We start from the raw sequence: 19,241 nt of genomic DNA, 5'->3' as shown, positions 1-19,241 counted from the left end.
GCCCACACAGAGGCATACCGACAATCCTTCTTTCCACGAACAATACGAGACAGGAATAGAAGGGAGAACCAATGGAGGTACTCAAGGTACCCTCCGCCACACACCGTCAGGTGGCTTGCGGAGTATGGATGTAGATGTGAATGTAGAAGATACATGCTTGAAGTTCTCTGAGGCTCAGATACCGCGATAATAAATAGCTCAATAGGCATTTCTTTTCCTTCCCGCCGGAGGTTCGAGTCCTCTCTCGGGCATGGGTGTGTGTGTTGTTCTTAGTATAAGATAGTTTAAGTAGTGTGTAAGTCTAGGGACCAATGACCTCAGCAGTTTGGTCCCTTAAGAATTCACACACATTTGAACTTTTTTGCATTTCTTTTGAAGAGAGACGGATATCTCTAAAACGGGCAATCACAGAGGTTGGAAAGAGAAACTTAGGTGCAAAGAAGGTAACTGCAAAGAAAGCATCTGTAACAGAAGAAATGCTTCAGTTAATCCACGAAAGAAAGAAGTACATAAATGTTCAGAGAAATTCATGAATACAGAAATACATGTCACTCAAAATGAAATAAACAGGAAGTACAGGGAAGCTAAGGCGAAATGGCTGCATGAAAAAGTGTCGAAATCGGAAGAGAAATGATTGGTGGAAGGACTGACTCAGCATATAGGAAAGTCAAAATAATTTACTTTGAAATTAAAAACAACGGCGGTAACATTAAGAGTTCAACGAGAATTCCACTGTAAAGGCAGAGGAGAGAGCGGATAGTTGGGGAGAGTACATTGTAGGTCTCTATAAGGGGGAAGACTTGTCTGATGACGTGATAGAAGAAGAAACCGTAGTCAACAGGGATGAGGTAAGGGATCCAGTATTAGAATTAGAATTTAAAAGAGTTTTTGACGACTTAGGATAAAGCAAGACAGAAGGGATAGAAACATTCCATCAGAACTTCTAAAATCATTGGGGGAAGAGGCAAAAAAACACAAAGTACAATCAGCTTAACAGCTCATGCATCAAAGTTTCTGACAAGAACAATACACAGACGAATGGAAAAGAAAACTGATGATCAGTTAGATGACTATCAGTTTGACTTTAGGAAACGTAAAGGCACCAGAGAGGCAATTCTGACGTTACGGTTGACAGTGGAAGCAAGACTAAAGAAAAATCAAGACACGTTTTAGGATCTGTCGACTTGGGAAAAGCGTTGGACAGTGTAAAATGGTGCAAGATGTTCGAAATTCAAAGAAATAGGGATAAGCTACAGGGAAAACTGAGTAATAGACGTTATGTACAAAAACTAAGAATAATAAGACTGGAAGAAAAAGAAGGAGGTGCTCGGATTAAAAAGAGTTTAAAACATGAATGTCTTGTTTCGCCGCTACTGTTCAGTTTCTACATCGAAGAAGCAAGGGCGGAAATGAAAGTTCGAGAGTGGGATTGAAATTCAGGGTGAACGGGAATCAGTCATAACATTCATTGATACCATTGCTATACTCATTGAAAATTAAGAACAGCCTAATGCCTACAGCCTAATGACAGCCTAATGAGCGCAGAATATGGCTTGACGGTAAATCAAAGGAAGACGAAAGCAGTGAGAAGTAGCAGAAATTAGAAAAGCGAGAAACTTAACCTCAGGATTGGCGATGACGGAGTAGACGAAGTTGACTTATTCTTCCACCTCGGCGTCAGAATACCCCACGATGGACGGAGTAAGGACGACATAAAATTCAGACTAGTTCTCTCAAAAAAGGCATTCCTGGCCAAAAGAAGGTTAATTGTATCAACACATAGCCCTTAATTTGAGGAATAACTTTCTGCTATATATTTGGATCACAGCATTGCATGATAGTGAAACATGGACCACGGGAAAACCGGAATTGAAGACAACAGAAGCATTTTAAATGTGGTGCTATAGTAGAATGTTGAATATTAGGATGACTGATAAAGTTTGGAATGAGGAGGTTCGGAGGGGAAAGGAATATATGGAAAACACTAATAACAAGAAGGGGCGTGATGATAGGACATGTGCTAAGGCGTCAACGAATAACTTCAATGGCACTAGATGGTAAAAACTGTAGAAGAACACAGAGATTGGAATATATCCAGCAAATAAATGAAGACGTAGGTTGCAATTGCTGCTCTGAGATGAAAAGGGAGAGGAGCTCTTAGTGGGTGGCATCCAGTCAGCCAGACGAAAAATCAAAGTATGAGTGTCATTAAGCATGTACTATGAGCTGCAGTAGAGTAAGGGGAGTATATGTCATAACTTGCAAGGTATGATTGTTGTTATTTTGTGTGCAAGGTTCAAGTGGTTCAAGTGGCTCTGAGCACTATGGGACTTAACTGCTGAGGTCATCAGTCCCCTAGAACTTAGAACTTCTTAAACCCAACCAACCCAAGGACATTACACACATACATGGCCGAGGCAGGATTCGAGCCTGCGACCGTAGCGGTCGCGCGGTTCCACACTGTAGCGCCTAGAACCGCTCGGCGACTCTGGCCGGCTGTGTGCAAGGGTAGTGATAAATATGAAGAGCACAGAGTAAGAACTGATGAAGGTCGGAGAGAGGTAGTTAAAGATAACACTGTGGTAATCTACATGAGTAATACAGAATGTTTATTTCAGATACTGTGCGGGTTTTGAAAGAAAAATTTGTTCTATCATGTGCAATGTAGTCAGTGGTAAAATGGAGACACATATTTATATGATTGTGGCTTTGATGATAGCTATTCTTTGTCTGTTATTTTGGTTGAAGAATATTTCAAAGGCTATTTTAAAAAATTCTGAATGTTTCTTTGCATATTATTTTGGTCAGTATTTAACAATAAGCGTCAAAGAAGGTAAAATCTCGATTGTCATTGAGTTGATGGTCACACTACTCTCATACAATTAAGGTATGTATGATCTAAAGTTTCTCTTACGCTATTGTAACATGGTATTACATTTGAGCATTAAGATAGTACTAATTAGGATTAAGAACATGCACATGCTTAATGACTGGCTGAGTTTTCTCTGCAGTTACGTTGTTACCGAAGCCATGGTAATTGCCTGTTCCCTTTTCATATCCTTGAGTCTGTATGTGTTGTAGTTCGGTGTTGTAGGTTAATACATCTATGTAGTTAGATGCAATGAATAAGTAGCTACACTGTAGCTAAGCCTCTTTTTCTCTTCTGTGCTTATTAATTGTAACTGCGATCTCAGTATAATACAGACAGCATATCAGGAAGTATCTTGTTACACTGATGAAATTTTCACACTACACTGTAGCTAAGCCTCTTTTTCTCTTCTGTGCTTATTAATTGTAACTGCGATCTCAGTATAATACAGACAGCATATCAGGAAGTATCTTGTTACACTGATGAAATTTTCACCTCATTCCATACTTATTGTATAACTTAAGCATCAACCCAAGATGTTACTGGATAATATACTTTCTGTCACACATAATTACTTTGTTCATGTTATTGCATACCGTCTTTATATAATATGTACAAAACTTGGGATTTCGTGGTGTAAACTACTTGAAATTATTATAAACATAGGTTTTGCTTCATGAGGTGTCATACTCTCTGTACATCTAGCTACACACACACACACACACACACACACACACACACACACACACATAGTGTTTTATTCCGGCTTGAAATACAGATGTATTTAACATAATATCTATGAGTAATTTCTGTTCATTCATGTTTCGTGTTTTCTGGACTAGCAATTCCCGTATCTTCTATCATATTGCTGATATGCTCCTGGAACCCGTTCTCTCTCCTGTCATGAACATCGCATAAACCTATAGTATGGCTTCTACCCTACACCCCAGAAGTTATAACAGTTCTTCAGCCTCCATCGCAACCAATTTTCAGGATAAGGGAATGGTTTCTCATGTTAAACCCTTCCAAAACGTAGGTAGTAATTAAATATACCCCGATATAGTCGCAGCTCGGCCCTCGTTATAAAATTGGTACAATGATTGGCAGCTTGCTTTAAATGTTCAAAAAATGTGAAACTGTGCAGTTCGCAAATCGAAAAAACATAATGTTCCAATGAATATAAAACTAGAGAGCCACAGTTGAAATCTGACAACTCATAGAAATACTTGCGTGTAACAGTACGAACTGGAAGTGGAACGATCACATAGGCGCATCATGGGTAACTATTTGCGACCCATGTACGATCATCGTATCCAGTTGACTAACACACTCAAAAATCTCAAAGCAAATTTCTATAGTAGAATGTTATGGGAACACCAAATACTTAATATTCGATATGATGCCTACAATAAACGAAAACTTCTTCCACCATTCCCCTCACTTATAAACCCTCGGTATCATCTTTTCAGCCGTAAAAGTCTTAAAGATGATCTGGGATATAAACTCCAGGACTTTTCGAAGCTTCTACAAAATGTTCGGTTATGTATACTGCGTGTTAATTTAAAGATTGCAATGGTAATAAAATGTAGAACTCATAATATCGTTGGTGTATTTCGTCGATTGCAGCAATTTAGTCGGCTGTAGACATCGCACATTCATGTTATTCGGAAATCAGCAGCGTGGGACTACAGTACGTGCACAATTAACGCGCCAGTCTGAGTTTTCGAACTTGGAAACCGAAATTTATGTATTGCTAAGATTGATCTGGGCAACGGCCTTGCCGCAGTGCATATACCGGTTGCTGTCAGATCACCGAAGTTAAGCGCTGTCGGGTGTGGCCGGCACTTGGGTGGGGGACCATCCGGGCCGCCATGCGATGTTGCCGTTTTCCAGGTGCACTCAGCCTCGTGATGCCAATTGAGGAGCTACTCGACCGAAGAGTAGCGGCTCCGGTCACAGAAAACCATCGTAACGACCGGGAGAGCAATGTGCTGACCACACGCCCCCTCCTATCCACATCCTCAGCTGAGGATGACACGGCGGTCGGATGGTCCCGATGGGCCACTTGTGGCGTAAAGACGGAGTGCTTTAAGACTGATTTAAAGGAATGTCCCAGTTCCTTTCTGTCATATTCTTACCGTTGCGTGCCATGCCCTTTTGTTGGGCCGGCCTGTATGGCCGAGCGGTTCTAGGCGCTTCAGCCCAGAACCGCGCAACTACTACGGTCGCAGGTTCGAATCCTGCATTGGGCATGGATGTGTGTGATGTCCTTAGGTTAGTTACGTTTAAGTAGTTCAAAGTTCTGGGGGACTGATGACCTCAGATGTTAAGTCCCAAAAAAAAAAAAAAAGGTTGAAATGGCTCTGAGCACTATGGTACTTAACATCTGTGATCATCAGTCCACTAGAACTTAGAACTACTTAAACCTAACTAACCTAAGGACATCACACACATCCATGCCCGAGGCAGGATTCGAACCTGCGACCGTAGTGGTCACGCGGTTCCAGACTGAAGCGCCTAGAACCGCACGGCCACACACGCCGGCTGTTAAGTCCCATAGTGCTCAGAGCCATTTGAACCCTTTTGTGTTTTGAAAAAATCGAGTCAACTGATAGGTTTGAACTCACCATCTCATATAAAATAGGGTAACAGACTATCCAGTCACCCACTGATTCCTTGACTTATTGGTACGCAACTGGCTGGAGTCCTAAAAAAATGAAAATATCCCGAAACTTTTATCCTCACTGTATAAAATATCGTGTGTTCCAAAATGAATATCGAGTTTTTAAGACTTATCAGTTATTACATTCAGCTTATAATTATAAGAAATGCATCAAGTGAAAGAGCAACTGAAGTAGTTTTTCTTACAAGTGTTCAACGTGAGCACCAATCGTCACACGACACACGTCTAGTGGATATGGAAGCTCTTCCCAAGCCTTGATCAGTGTTCCTGACGTAATCGCTGCAAAAACTGCACTACTGGCCATTAAAATTGCTACACCACGAAGATGACGTGCTACAGACGCGAAATTTAACCGACAGGAACAAGATGCTGTGATATGCCAATGATTAGCTTTTCAGAGCATTCACACATGGCTGGCGCCGCTGGCGACACCTACAACGTGCTGACATGAGGAAAGTTTCCAACCGATGTCACATACACCAACAGCGGTTGACCGGCGTTGCCTGGTGAAACGTTGTTGTGATGCCTGGTGTAAGGAGGAGAAATGCGTACCATCACGTTTCCAACTTTGATAAAGGTCGGGTTGAAGCCTATCGCGATTGCGGTTTATCGTATCGCGACATTGCTGCTCGTGTTGTTCGAGATCCAATGACTGTTAGCAGAATACGGAATCGGTGGGTTCAGGAGGGTAGTACGGAACGCCGTGCTGGACCCCAACGGCCTCGTATCACTAGCAGTCGAGATGACAGGCATCTTATCTGCATGGCTGTAACGGATTGTGGAGCCACGTCTCGACCCCTGAGTCAACAGATGAGGACGTTTGCAAGAAAACAACCATCTGCATGAACAGTTCGACGACGTTTCCAGCAGCACGAACTATCAGCTCGGAGACCATGGCTGCAGTTACCCTTGACGCAGCATCACAGACAGGAGCGCCTGTAATGGTGTACTCAACGACGAACCTGGCTGCACGAATGGAAAAACGTCATTTTTCAGATAAATCCAGGTTCTGTTTACAGTATCATGATGGTCGCATCTGTGTTTGGCAACATCACGGTAAACGCACATTGGAAGTGTGTATTCGTCATAGCCATACTGGCGTATCACCCGGCGTGATGGTATGGGGTGCCATTGGTTACACGTCTCGCTCACCTCTTGTTCGCATTGACGGCACTTTGAACAGTGAACGTTACATTTGAGATATGTTACGACCAGTGGCTCTACCCTTCATTCGATCCCTGCGGAACCCTACCTTTCAGCAGGATAATGCACGACCGCATGTTGCTGGTCCTGTACGGGCCTTTCTGGATACAGAAAATGTTTGACTGCTGTCCTGGCCAGCACATTCTCCAGATCTCTCACCAATTTAAAAAGTCTGGTCAATGGTGGCCGATCAACTGGCTCGTCACAATACGCCATTCACTACTCTTGATGAATTATCGTATCGTGTTGAAGTTGCATGTGCAGCTGTACCAGTACACGCCATCCAAGCTCTGTTTGACTCAATGCCCAGGCCTATCAAGGCCTTTATTACGGCCAGAGGTGGTTGTTCTGGGTACTGATTTCTCTGGATCTATGCACCCAAATTGCATGAAAATGTAATCACATGTCAGTTCCAGGTTAATATATTTGTCCAATGAATACCCGTTTATCATCTGCATTTCTTCTTGGTGTAGCAATTTTAATGGCCAGTAGTGTACTTCAATCCTGGTTCTTAAGTCGGTGTATCAGCTCGTAGCGGGGCGCATGTACAGTCGTGCTCAAAAGTATCCGAACGACCTGAATTGCATATCGCCTGATTCGCATACAACCCTCATAACGCAGCTGCCTAGCAGGTCCTCTAAGCGCTCCTTGGTACAGTCGTTTGACTATTGAAAATGGTTCCAACAAATGACCGCTAGAAAACACTGCTCTGTATCACAATAACTCAAGATGAAGAGTAATACCACGATACTACAAATAGCAGGGAACACCTTATCACAGATAAGACTGTCCTTAAGACTTGTAAGCTCACATTTATTACAATAAATGACATACATGAAACGTTACCGCTCTCATTATTACGTCAGATAGGTAATGCACGTAGTAAGTTCGTCGTATTCATGATTTCCTCTTCAAAGTAACATACCGTACTTAAATAATAAGTACAAAAAATGACATACACAAAATGACATTAAAGTTTAAGATATTCACGAGTTTCTAGTTGAGAATATGTATGAATTTCAAATGACACGACGAACCGCCTCGTACTGCATATGGATTCAAACCCAGGTCATGCAGATTAAGCAAAGATTTCGTGACTGACGGAAACTAACAGTCATTCCTGACTAGGCATACGGAGAGTGATATACCTCGATTTTAGACAATATCAGTTAGCAAATATCAACTTTAAATTACATAACGTAAACATTTTTAACGGACGCAAATTCCTACCCAGCATCTATTGTCCCCGTTATAAAACTACGAGAGATGTCAAATATTGCTTCTTCACAAGTAGCTTACTTGAAATGGCGTGAGGTAAAGCTTTGTGTTGGACAGGGATTCGAACCCAGAACCTAACCAGATTGTTATCGAAGCACAATAAATCGTCACATATCGGATTTTCTCGGCAGTAGAAACATGTTTTAACTGAAATGACGAGACGAAACATTAATTTTTTCCTTGGCAGGACTCCAACCCGGCACCTATCGCTGTTCTACTCTAGAGAAAACGAACGTGTGAGCATATTGGAACTAGAAATAATATGACAAAGAGTTCAGTGCTGACTGGTAATCGAACCCCACACATTTCGTTGTTGACTACACACAAAGAGATGTCAGCTGCCGAATTTTTCCCCACCAGCAGCTCGGAATAACATCCTGGAACTTACAGTGATCTCGCAATTAGTTCTGTTTCTCACTGGGAGTCAAAAACGTCAGATATCGTTAGTGTTGACAACGAATGAAAATACATTAAAAATCAAAATTATTATCCACCAGCACATAGGTGGCCTCATGCTAGAGCTTGATAACACATAATGAAAACTTTAGTGCCGGGCCAGGATTCTTACCCATTCACGCGCAATATGTGGAGATGTTGTGGAATCTGCAGTTTTGAACAAACAACAACTGTGGTCGAGCTGTATTGTCACGTAGGGATCAAATTCCGCGTTAAGGGCGGTCTGAGTTACATTCCCAGTTGAGACCAATTTTATCGACATACAGAAGCTCAAATAAAAGGTGGAATAAGTGTCCTGTGACCCTACATAGCGTTTGCTTCGTCACTAGAAATAAACAATTAGTACAAGAAAGGTTACTGGTGATGGAGTTTCTACATGTCGCCACTCCTGACTTTATTGTGGTTCAACCTAATGTCTACTTGGTAGAGAAGGAATCTCAGACCACAATGCCATTATATGTTCTTCACTTGGCGTAGCCAGTAGAGAATATAATCTGTTTCTCCATATCAAAAATCATCGGTAGAAATTGGAATTGAACCAAGACCATTTGTACATGAATCTATCGGCAATCCAAGAGACCACTAAATCCTCTTCTCTGTGGCACATTTTTCTATTGTAACGCCATTGCGCCACACTGGATAATAATTTTGACACACAGGCTCCCTGTAGTGGTTTGCAGCATGTTCAGTACATTCATTTACTTGGTTGACCGAATCACCATGAAGTAGCTGCCTCGCCTACCCAGTGCATACATTCGACTCTATTCTGTAAACACTGAAATCTGTCTCTCAGTAGTCTACATCCGGCCTTATGCATTATCTCACAACACTGTGGAATGCGGAAGTTCTGGAGGGATTGTGTTCGACTGCTGGAGACGCTGTAGTTAAGGTTCAGCTAGTAGTGTACCGATAAGTGTAGTGCACCGTAGACAAAACGTAGCGAGTTCAAATACATTCACTGCTACATTTTTTAAAACGCAGTTCTGCTGTCTGCTGAAGTTATCATTCTAATGGAACTTTGAACACACGAGTATATCACTTCACGTGCAACCTAGAATAGTCGCATGTGGAAAAAGGGCCAACTACAGAGACATTTTGTTCTTTTCAGGTTTAATAGAAGGCCAGGCAGCAGATGCATCTCGAAACTTTTGTATTATGTATGGGGAGAGCGCATCGTGCCAAAATACGTCAGGATAGTATTTTCTACATTTGCTGTCGTGTGGTAGTGGCATTTTATTCTTCTTCAAACCTTGTTTGACAGCTTTCACTCAGAACAAGTTTTCTACATGCATGTAATCATTAAACTGCATGTGCATTGTCAGACTGTTACAGAAAACATCACGGAATTCGCATATATCGTTGATGATTAATTTCTCCCTCATGTTTACTATTGTTTAAACAACACTAAAAGAAACCCTACGAAAATTGTGCTCTGTATTATAAGAAATGAAATAAAACTACCCACTACGACTCACAAAAGCTGAGTATCTGTACACATGCGTGCCTCTATCGAACCGAATTAGTAAAATACTACTCACTTAGATTTCGATTTTTAATTGGTATGCTCTGTCATACTCAAGAGGTATGCAAATGTAGCATTTCATACATAAAGTTATGTATTCCTAAAAACACAAAATTTGCTTGTCAGCAACGGAAAGAGGCATTACCTGTTGGGCAGCATTGCAATTTTTTCAGCATTGCACTATGAGCCGAAAGTATTTTCTTGCGTTTCCCTTATCGATGTTTGATGTGACTGCTTGTAGCTCTTTCACAGAAGGGATAAAAACGTCACAGTCAGGGAGACTGGAACCGCGAACCACAACAGACGCTTCTTTCACATGTCAGCATGTTACCACAGAACTAGCGAAGGGGTATGTTTCAGGGATTCCTATTACGGGGATAGTAGTGGCTAGAACTCGTAAATCGCTATCTAAAGGACAAGATTATTTGCGATTTCCACGTGCAACGACTTTCCTGGGCTGAAAACCGTAAATTCACACTCTTTTTTACACCTCAAGCGTTAATAACACAGATTATTCAACGGAAATGACAGGAAAAATCAAGTGAACTTTGAGGCTTAATTCCGTGCATGCCAGGAAGTAACTCGTCCATCACAGAGTTGCCAAACATATCTTGCCTTGTTGCCAAATCTCAGTTACAGTACCAGCAGGAAGAAGACGAAACGATGTGTTCCTACAGAGGGTTGGGAAGTGACCATAGCAGGCATCTCAAAGGCGCGTCTGGCACAGCCTGGAATACGTAATGCGTCTGTTTCGCATTTCTGTAACTAGGTTTAGGGACTGGAGCGTAGTTACTAATAATATTCAGAACTGACTGTAAATTAATCATAAGTCAGTAACTTTCATAGTTGTTTCTATATTTCTTTCGTAAGTGTACTCAAAACTAAGAAACTCATTCATGGCCGATAGTCGAGCACAACAAACAAATAAAAATAAAAAACAATGTTTGTGTGAGTGTGTGTGTGTGTGTGAGAGAGAGAGAGAGATGAGAGAGAAGAGAGAGATAGAGATAAATATAAAAAAGAATGAGAGATTAAATAATTGTTGTAAAGAAATTGCGTCATGGTATGTAAAGAAATCTTTCATTAAAATGAAATGTTCCACACCATTATGAAATGTCGTATTCATGATCTATGGAACAAACATTAATCGAATCTAATCTAATCATATCGCTGCCGGCGGAGGTGGTCGAGCGGTTCTAGGCGCTACAGTCTGGAACCGCGCGACCGCTAAGTTCGCAGGTTCGAATCCTGCCTCGGGCATGGATGTGTGTGAGGTCCTTAGATTGGTTAGGTTTAAGTAGTTCTAAGTTCTAAGGGACTAATGACCTCAGAAGTTAAGTCCCATAGTGCTCAGAGCCATTTGAACCAACTAACCACGAAAGATGTATGATATACCTCCATTCAGAAGGAACAATGTGTGCATGCATTTAAAGATGAAGCGCATGATGTGAAGTTCTGTGATGGAGGTACGAACCCAACACGGAATCGGATATTTAACTAAATAAAATCAAATGTTATGTATCGGTTTTTCTTACCAGCTGCTAGGTGTTTGAATCTAAAATAAGGATACAAGTTTTTGTGCCTGAGCGACAATCGAATGGCACACCTACCATCCTTCTTTATCATCCACGAATATAGCTTAAGTATCAGTTGGTTACTCACCAACAATCAGATGTGTGCGTGTTTGACGAGAAATAACGACACCTATTGCGAATGTTGGCAACTTATGAACAGACATTAAAAATGCATGTTAATTTTCACTAGCAGGCCGGTGTGCACGTGATAGGGCTTGAAATGAAATTATGAATATTTTTGTATTGGATCAGTATTCGGACACATACTTAAGTTTGGAGGAGACCTAGAGAAGATTGCAGTCTTGCGAAAAGGAACGAAATGACTTAACTATACTGTTCCGAGAGATTCATATCCTCGAGAGAAGAGATACGAATTCAAATCACAGTCCATCACCAAATTTTTCAACATCCGTAGTTCAATCAATTACAAGTAAAATAAGAGCCCTGTTCCTTGAAATGGCCATCGATTCATCAAATAAAATAAAATTTTCTGGTGTAAGTAAGTTTACTGGCGACAGTATTTCTGTATACCATGACTTCCACCTATGTCATTTCCCAACGTAAACCGGTTCTGCCCCGTTGGTAATGAAGGAACGTGATGTTTAATGCGGATTCTGAATTATAACGTCTTTCTCTTGAGGTTACCAGAGGTAAAGTAAATCTGTTCGTGCCTCTTTAAAAGTAAATGCCTGAACCCATGCATTGCACCTGTGATAGTTCGTTCCACCAGGCCATTGTGGCCACATTTTCCAGCCCCAAGAGTGTGCTGTAATGGATCATATGCTTAGCTTACAAAATTAGCCACTATGGAAAAAATGCGAGTCTATTAAATGGTTAAGTAGAAGCAAGCTTCTGACACGGAGATTATACTATTCTCATGGCTTTCGAATACTGGCAAACCAAAAGCCAAAGACTCTTCTAGCCATTTGAAATTTTCACTAATTCAGCAAATTTCCTAGTTCGAGAAAATCCACTGTGAAGTGTGAAGTTACCAGATAATTCGATTATTTCCGTCCTTATTACTATCATTTTCTTCATACCGCTGCTTGAACACATGTGCTTGAAGATAATTTAATGCCTTTTGGTCATTGTAGAAGTAGTTGCCCAAGAACAGGTTCTTTCTTTGTCTACGGAATTCCTTTCATGTTAATATCAAACATCAACAATTACTCGTAGATTACATTAAAACTGAAGTAATTGATGAAGACGTCACTTAATAACAAAAACGCGCTGTCTTTCTTCATTTACTTGCGCCTAGAAATGGCTTTCGAATACTGGCAAACCAAAAGCCAAGGGATCTTACTGCCTTCCGATATACGTCGCTGTCAGTTCCTCCATATGATTTGGTCGACGTGACCTGTTTCGAGTCGTGTATGACAGAGAATGTTTTAGAAAATCAATTGTTTTCCTTTGCAATAAATGAAAAGATTTACATTCTAAGCTGTCCAAGTTCAAAATTTCCGCAATACTAGTTCAAATTTAATATTCGCTTCTGTAATGTGGGATAGTATTTCACAGTTGCAAAACCAACCCACACCGTCCCATTGACCTAACACTTAGTCGCTGACCATAAATTCGAGGTCAGAGTGACGCCAGTTTAAGTAACCTAATGTTGTGGAGACTGTTTGGCAGTGCTCTTTCTCACCGGAAAATACGCAATTAAACCATTGGGCTCCATAAGTACACTGTAAGAGTAATTTCTGTGTGTATGCAATGCATATGGACTGTAGAATTTAGTGGTGCTCTCTCTTCTACTTCTGTATACAACATGCCTACTCTAAACGGGCCCTTTATCATTACAGGCCCTGTGCAGTGCAACATCATACTGACAACATTAATGTGCTCTTACCGGCAATCCCACTGTTCGTTTTACCTGATTTTGTAATCATTTAAATAAAACAACATGACCTTGCAGTGTACTTTTTTCTCATAAGACGCATAATGGCAATGAAGACTGAGGCATCAAAGAGAGACCATTTATGTTGCTTAATTTTTCTCCTTTTCTGTTTATGCCAACAGGAAGGCACTACATTCAATTCAATTCTCTTTACTTTGGTGCAGGGACGCGCAAGTGCCAATGCAGGCACAAACAAGAGATCCTTAATTTTAGTGCCAAGCGGAAGCAACAGTGGTGGCTCAATGGCGGCAAAGTGATAAATAGCTGGTGTACGTGTACGAAGGTCTCGGGTTCGATACCTGGTCAGTCCCACGAATTTTATTTCCCATTTTACACTTATTTCCCCTCGGGCAGTGTTTGTTGACGTGAAAAATGACGAGTTACACTGTGGTCCGAAAGCCACGTTAAACTGTAGGTTCCCCTATTAACTGGCTAGGTAAGTCAACTGAAAGGTCAGAGGAAAGCAATGGTATATAACCTCCAACAAGACCGTGGCTATTAAAGCACTGTGGTGTTGAAACCAATTTTCCGACTGATGACTGCTTTACTTTACTATGGGTTCCAAAGCTAATGATCTTCGGGTTATTGACATTTTTGTGTTTTCATGCTGTAGCTCTGATACCAGTAAACGTAAGTAACCAGCTGTGCACTGTCACCGTTCGAGTTGTCAGGGTGGTAGACGACGATGCTGTCGACCCCAATTACAATCTCGTTCATGGCTATGTATCAGTAGAATACCCCTTTGTGCCTTTCGGTGTATTTCAAGATATACTTTTATACACTTGGTACGCATCCACATAGATATCTGATAGAGCTGTATTTAGCAGCATGAATCAGATACTTTTTCAAAGAAATATATCAGACAATACGTCAGTGCAGCGAGATTTCGTTTGTGTCTTGCGCATGGTGCAAGAAATATTTTTGTTTTGCTTGCTTCTGTGATAGGCTTCACCCCACTAAATGCGCGCAATCTCACGAATATACTATCAATAATTGGAATTACGCAGTAATACACTTAAAAGATGTATTTTTGCATTATATAACCCGATGAAAAAACTGTAAATAGATTATATGCCTCATTGCATATTACTCGCGCTTCTTGGTGCTTTCCTCAAAAATTTAAAAGAAAAATAAAAAGACAGAAAAAGAGACAGAGAGAGAAAACAGAGATGTATTTCAGATATCAGCTCGGTGACGCCATGTTCGTCTCATGATGTAAAGCAAGGATAGTTGATAGGTAATATCTCGTTGTACTAGCAATATGTATGACTACAGGGTTGTCTCTTTTTCCCCTCTGCAAACAACCAGAACAGAATTCAGTAACAAAGTGGTAAGAACACCTATGCAGTGCGCCAATTAAACACTCAGCCTTTCTTGGATATTTTGTTAATCGTTAACAGTTGTCTGTAATGCGGTAAATAACCTTGATTACTGATTTGTTACTACTACCTTCGTTATTGTTATTCGTCATCTCACAACAACTTTCCTATCACTGATTGCTGCCGATGCACATAACGAATGGATCAGGATGAATGGATTGTGGAATGTTTCGTCACGGAGAATATACACATTTATTATATATGACGGTAGTATCTGTTCCCGAAAGAACAGTTACCGTGGATGACCATGCAGCTTTGCTAGAAATGAAATGATAATTAAATGGACACCCTAGCTGCAAACAGGCGTATATGTACTTCATTGGGGACATGTTGAAAATGTCTGCCCCGACCGGGACTCGAACCCGGGATCTCCTGCTTACATGGCAGACTCTCTATCCATCTGAGCCACCGCGGGCACAGATGATAGTGCGTCTGCAGGGACTTATCCCTTGCACGCCCCCCGTGAGATTCACATTCCCAACATGTCCACACCACTACATTGGTAGTGCGCCTACCAATGTAGTGGTGTGGACATGTTGGGAATGTGAATCTCACGGGGGGCGTGCAAGGGATAAGTCCCGGCAGACGCACTATCCTCTGTGGCCGCGGTGGCTCAGATGGATAAAAAAGTGGATAGAAAAAAAAAACAAAAAAAGATGGAAAAAGTGGTAAAAAAAGCGATCTAAGGCGCTGCGTTCAGGTCGCAGTCCACTTCTGTGGGCGTGGGTTCGAATCCCACTTCTGACAATATTTTTTTTATAATATAGAACGAAGGTTCTTACTCAAACCCCTTTGAATAGTTGATTAGCATACACAGTATTGCAACGTGCTGTCTATATTATGGAAATAGCCGTATTTATTCATCATGACTAAACGAATAAACATTAAGTGCCGATGCGACAACCATTCATACTACGAGGGTCGTCCAGAAAGTAAAGAACGATTGCATACCACGCCTCGAGCCTATCCCCGACCACCACGATCGCAAGCGTGCGAGTCGATTCCTCCCCCCATCTCAGCATAAGCCAATTTTTGTTGCCTAGCGATCACACCATTCGAAATGGCGGCATCCATCGAAAATCCCACCAAATGCGAAGTGCGTGGTTTCATTCGTTTTTGAATGCACAATGTTTTCGAGATACATGCAAATAATGTTTACAGTGACAGTGCAATGAAAAGGTCTTCAGCGAAGAAACGGCGCGTTCTCGTTAAATCGTTAACCAAAACGAACTAGTGCAGACAACGAAGATCGGAGTAGAAGGCTATCAGTCATTACTGTCATTACGGCATCAGCACGAACAGAGCAACAACTTCAACGTCTTACTTGGCACCAAGCGATTTTCTCTATACTTTTAGATGTAAAACAGTTTGCAAACAATGAAGACGTTAAACAAGCACTGATATCGTGGCTAAAATCTTTTTTCGGCATAGAAGTACAACGTGGGAATTGAAAAATCGATCCCACGTTACAATAAGTGCCTCGAGAGCATTGAAAAATAGAGGAAGATACTGTAACTTTGGAAATAAAGCTTTATATTGATTAAAAAAAAAAAAGATGAATAGAGCGTCTGCCATGTAAGCAGGAGATCCCGGGTTCGAGTCCCGGTCGGGGCACACATTTACAACATGTCCCCAATGAAGTACATATACGCCTGTTTGCAGCTAGGGTGTCCATTTAATTATCATTTCATACACATTTATCTCGGCGTCTTGTGTTCGGGGTAACTTGAAAATCTCAGTAAGGGAAGACAAAAATGGGATGCTGGTAATGCAGGCAATAATACCCAACTATTTCTGTCAACTTAACACCACGACGAAGGACAAATTGGTGTCTCAATGTATTTTGATTATACTTCGTTAGCTTTCTTGCGACCTCGTTCTAATACCTCGTGGGAGCAGGCATTACATTTTGCTTTTTGAACACCGAGCAATAACGCACAAAGACAGTAGATGGAAGGATACAAATAAACAACCAGACTCATGGGTAAGGATCCAGTTCATTATTAGAAGACTAAACAAGAGGGAAACAGTACGAAAGCAATGAATACGCTGGTTAGTATACATTATTTGTATAGATATGAAGACGAAAAAGAGTAGATCTGCACAGTCCCCGCATCTGCACATTAGTTTCTGTCTTAATGGGCATAATTTTTAGTTTCTTCTCTTCTGAATTTTCAAATGTATTGATTATTACGTGGCACAGTATAATTAGTTAAGTGTGTTTCTTATAGCTCCCATTCCCCCCAACATTTTTCTACATTCTCGTGCAATTCATGAAATTCTACTTGTATGATCACAAGACTGCACATAGATGCCATCGATTTAGAGGTGAAAGTTGGACAAAGTTGATTTCCAAAGACTTTTTATGGTACTGAAATAATCTTTTGTCATAAAGTAACAGGGTAAGTGTTTTATTCGTATATATTTTGTGGGAAACTGTAATCGTGATGGAAGTTTATACACCTGAATGTTTGACGTGACTGGTAGGAGGAAACGCTGCATATTAACCAAATCCTGCACCTCCTCTCCGTATCGTCCTATGACATGAGCACGGGATTCTCCTCGCATACCGGTACAGAGCTGTTCCTAGCAAAACTGAGAATTGGCAACATAGTCACAAAAATTTGGCAATACTGTGACAGTGCAATCACTTCCATGTATGGTTCTCAACTGACTCACTAAATTCACTTGCTATTCCCTTTGCATTTGAATGACTCGAGGTATATAACCCATAGACACTGAGACAAAAAATTCAATTTTTTGGCTAAAGAAATGCTATTCTTCACGTAAGTGACAGCTTCTATTATCGTTCACCATGCTTTATAAGGCTGAGCGAACAATACCAGGAGAGTGGCGTGCTGGCAGCGTTTTGTACGTAGCCCCATGCCCCACCTGTATCTCGTGTCACACTGGCTCAATGAGTCGTCAGTTCTAACTCTGGCAGGGATCAGTGTGTATGCGACCTTTTTTTCCGATTTATTTTATGGTGCTGCGAATTTCCAGAAAAAAATTCTGTAACGAAATCGGAAGAAAACCTTTACACATCAAGTCCTCTTGGTAGCTCGACACAGCAAGTTGTGTTAATGGTCATAGATCTCGGCCTTCTGACTGCCAAGCTGCTACACAAAACAAGCGTCTCTGAAGAAATTTGAATCGACGGTCAATGATACGAATTTCAATATTTTTCTTCACTTAAGACTCACATGCCAGGGTGATAAGTATGAAGGAAATGAACTTCTTGATTACTATAGGGCCTGTATGCTAAATGTCCACAGTAGCAATTAGCAATTCTCTGCAGACATTCGCTAACAGCGGCTCTAGCAACTTACTTTTTCTCTGGGTAGCTTCAAATATGGGCAATTTTGTCGCCATAAATCCAATTGAATATATTAAATATCACTTTTGAACAGCCTTCACTTCTCCATTAATTAATGTATGGACATCATAACCAGCAATTTGCCTGAGTAGCTATAGTGCGGGTTCTGAAACATACTGACACAATGTTTCGCATCCATTTACCATAGGGAATCAAAGAAAGAAACCAAACACATTACATTGCATTTACTCTCTGTGCCTTGACTAACGCATATGAATCAATGACAAAAATAAATTATTTGAAGAATCTCATATGAAAGGAAAAAGAACAGGATGTGATGCTTTAATAATAACACACTGGATCAGGAAAAATGAAATCACACACATCCATGCCAGAGGCAGGATTCGACCTTAGCGGTAGTGCGGTTCCAGACTGTAGCGACTAGAACCGCTCGACCACCTCCGCCGGCAGCAATGTGATTAAATTAGATTAGATTAATATTTGTTCCATAGATCATGAATACGACATTTCGTAATGGTGTGGAACATGTCATTTTAATGAAAGATTTCTTTACATACCATGACGCAATTTCTTTACAACAATAATTTACTCTCTCATTCTTTTTCATATTTATCTCTATCTCTCTCTTCTCTCTCATCTCTCTCTCTCTCTCCCTCTGTTTCCTCTCTCTCTCTCTCTCTCTCTCACACACACACACACACACACACACACACACACACACACACACACACTCACACAAATATTGTTTTTTATTTTTATTTGTTTGTTGTGCTCGACTATCGGACAGGCACGAAAACGTCCATGAATGAGTTTCTTAGTTTTGAGTACACTTACGAAAGAAATATAGAAACAACTATGAAAGTTACTGACTTATGATGCTTAGTTTACAGTCAGTTCTGAATATTATTAGTAACTACGCTCCAGTCCCTAAACCTAGTTACAGAAATGCGAAACAGACGCATTACGTATTCCAGGCTGTGCCAGACGCGCCTTTGAGATGCCTGCTATGGTCACTTCCCAACCCTCTGTAGGAACACATCATT

The sequence above is a fragment of the Schistocerca nitens genome, chromosome 6, assembly GCF_023898315.1.
Source record: "Schistocerca nitens isolate TAMUIC-IGC-003100 chromosome 6, iqSchNite1.1, whole genome shotgun sequence".
Lineage (NCBI taxonomy): Eukaryota > Metazoa > Arthropoda > Insecta > Orthoptera > Acrididae > Schistocerca > Schistocerca nitens.
The sequence above is the reverse complement of the archived record's forward strand: the minus strand, read 5'-3'. Positions refer to the sequence as shown.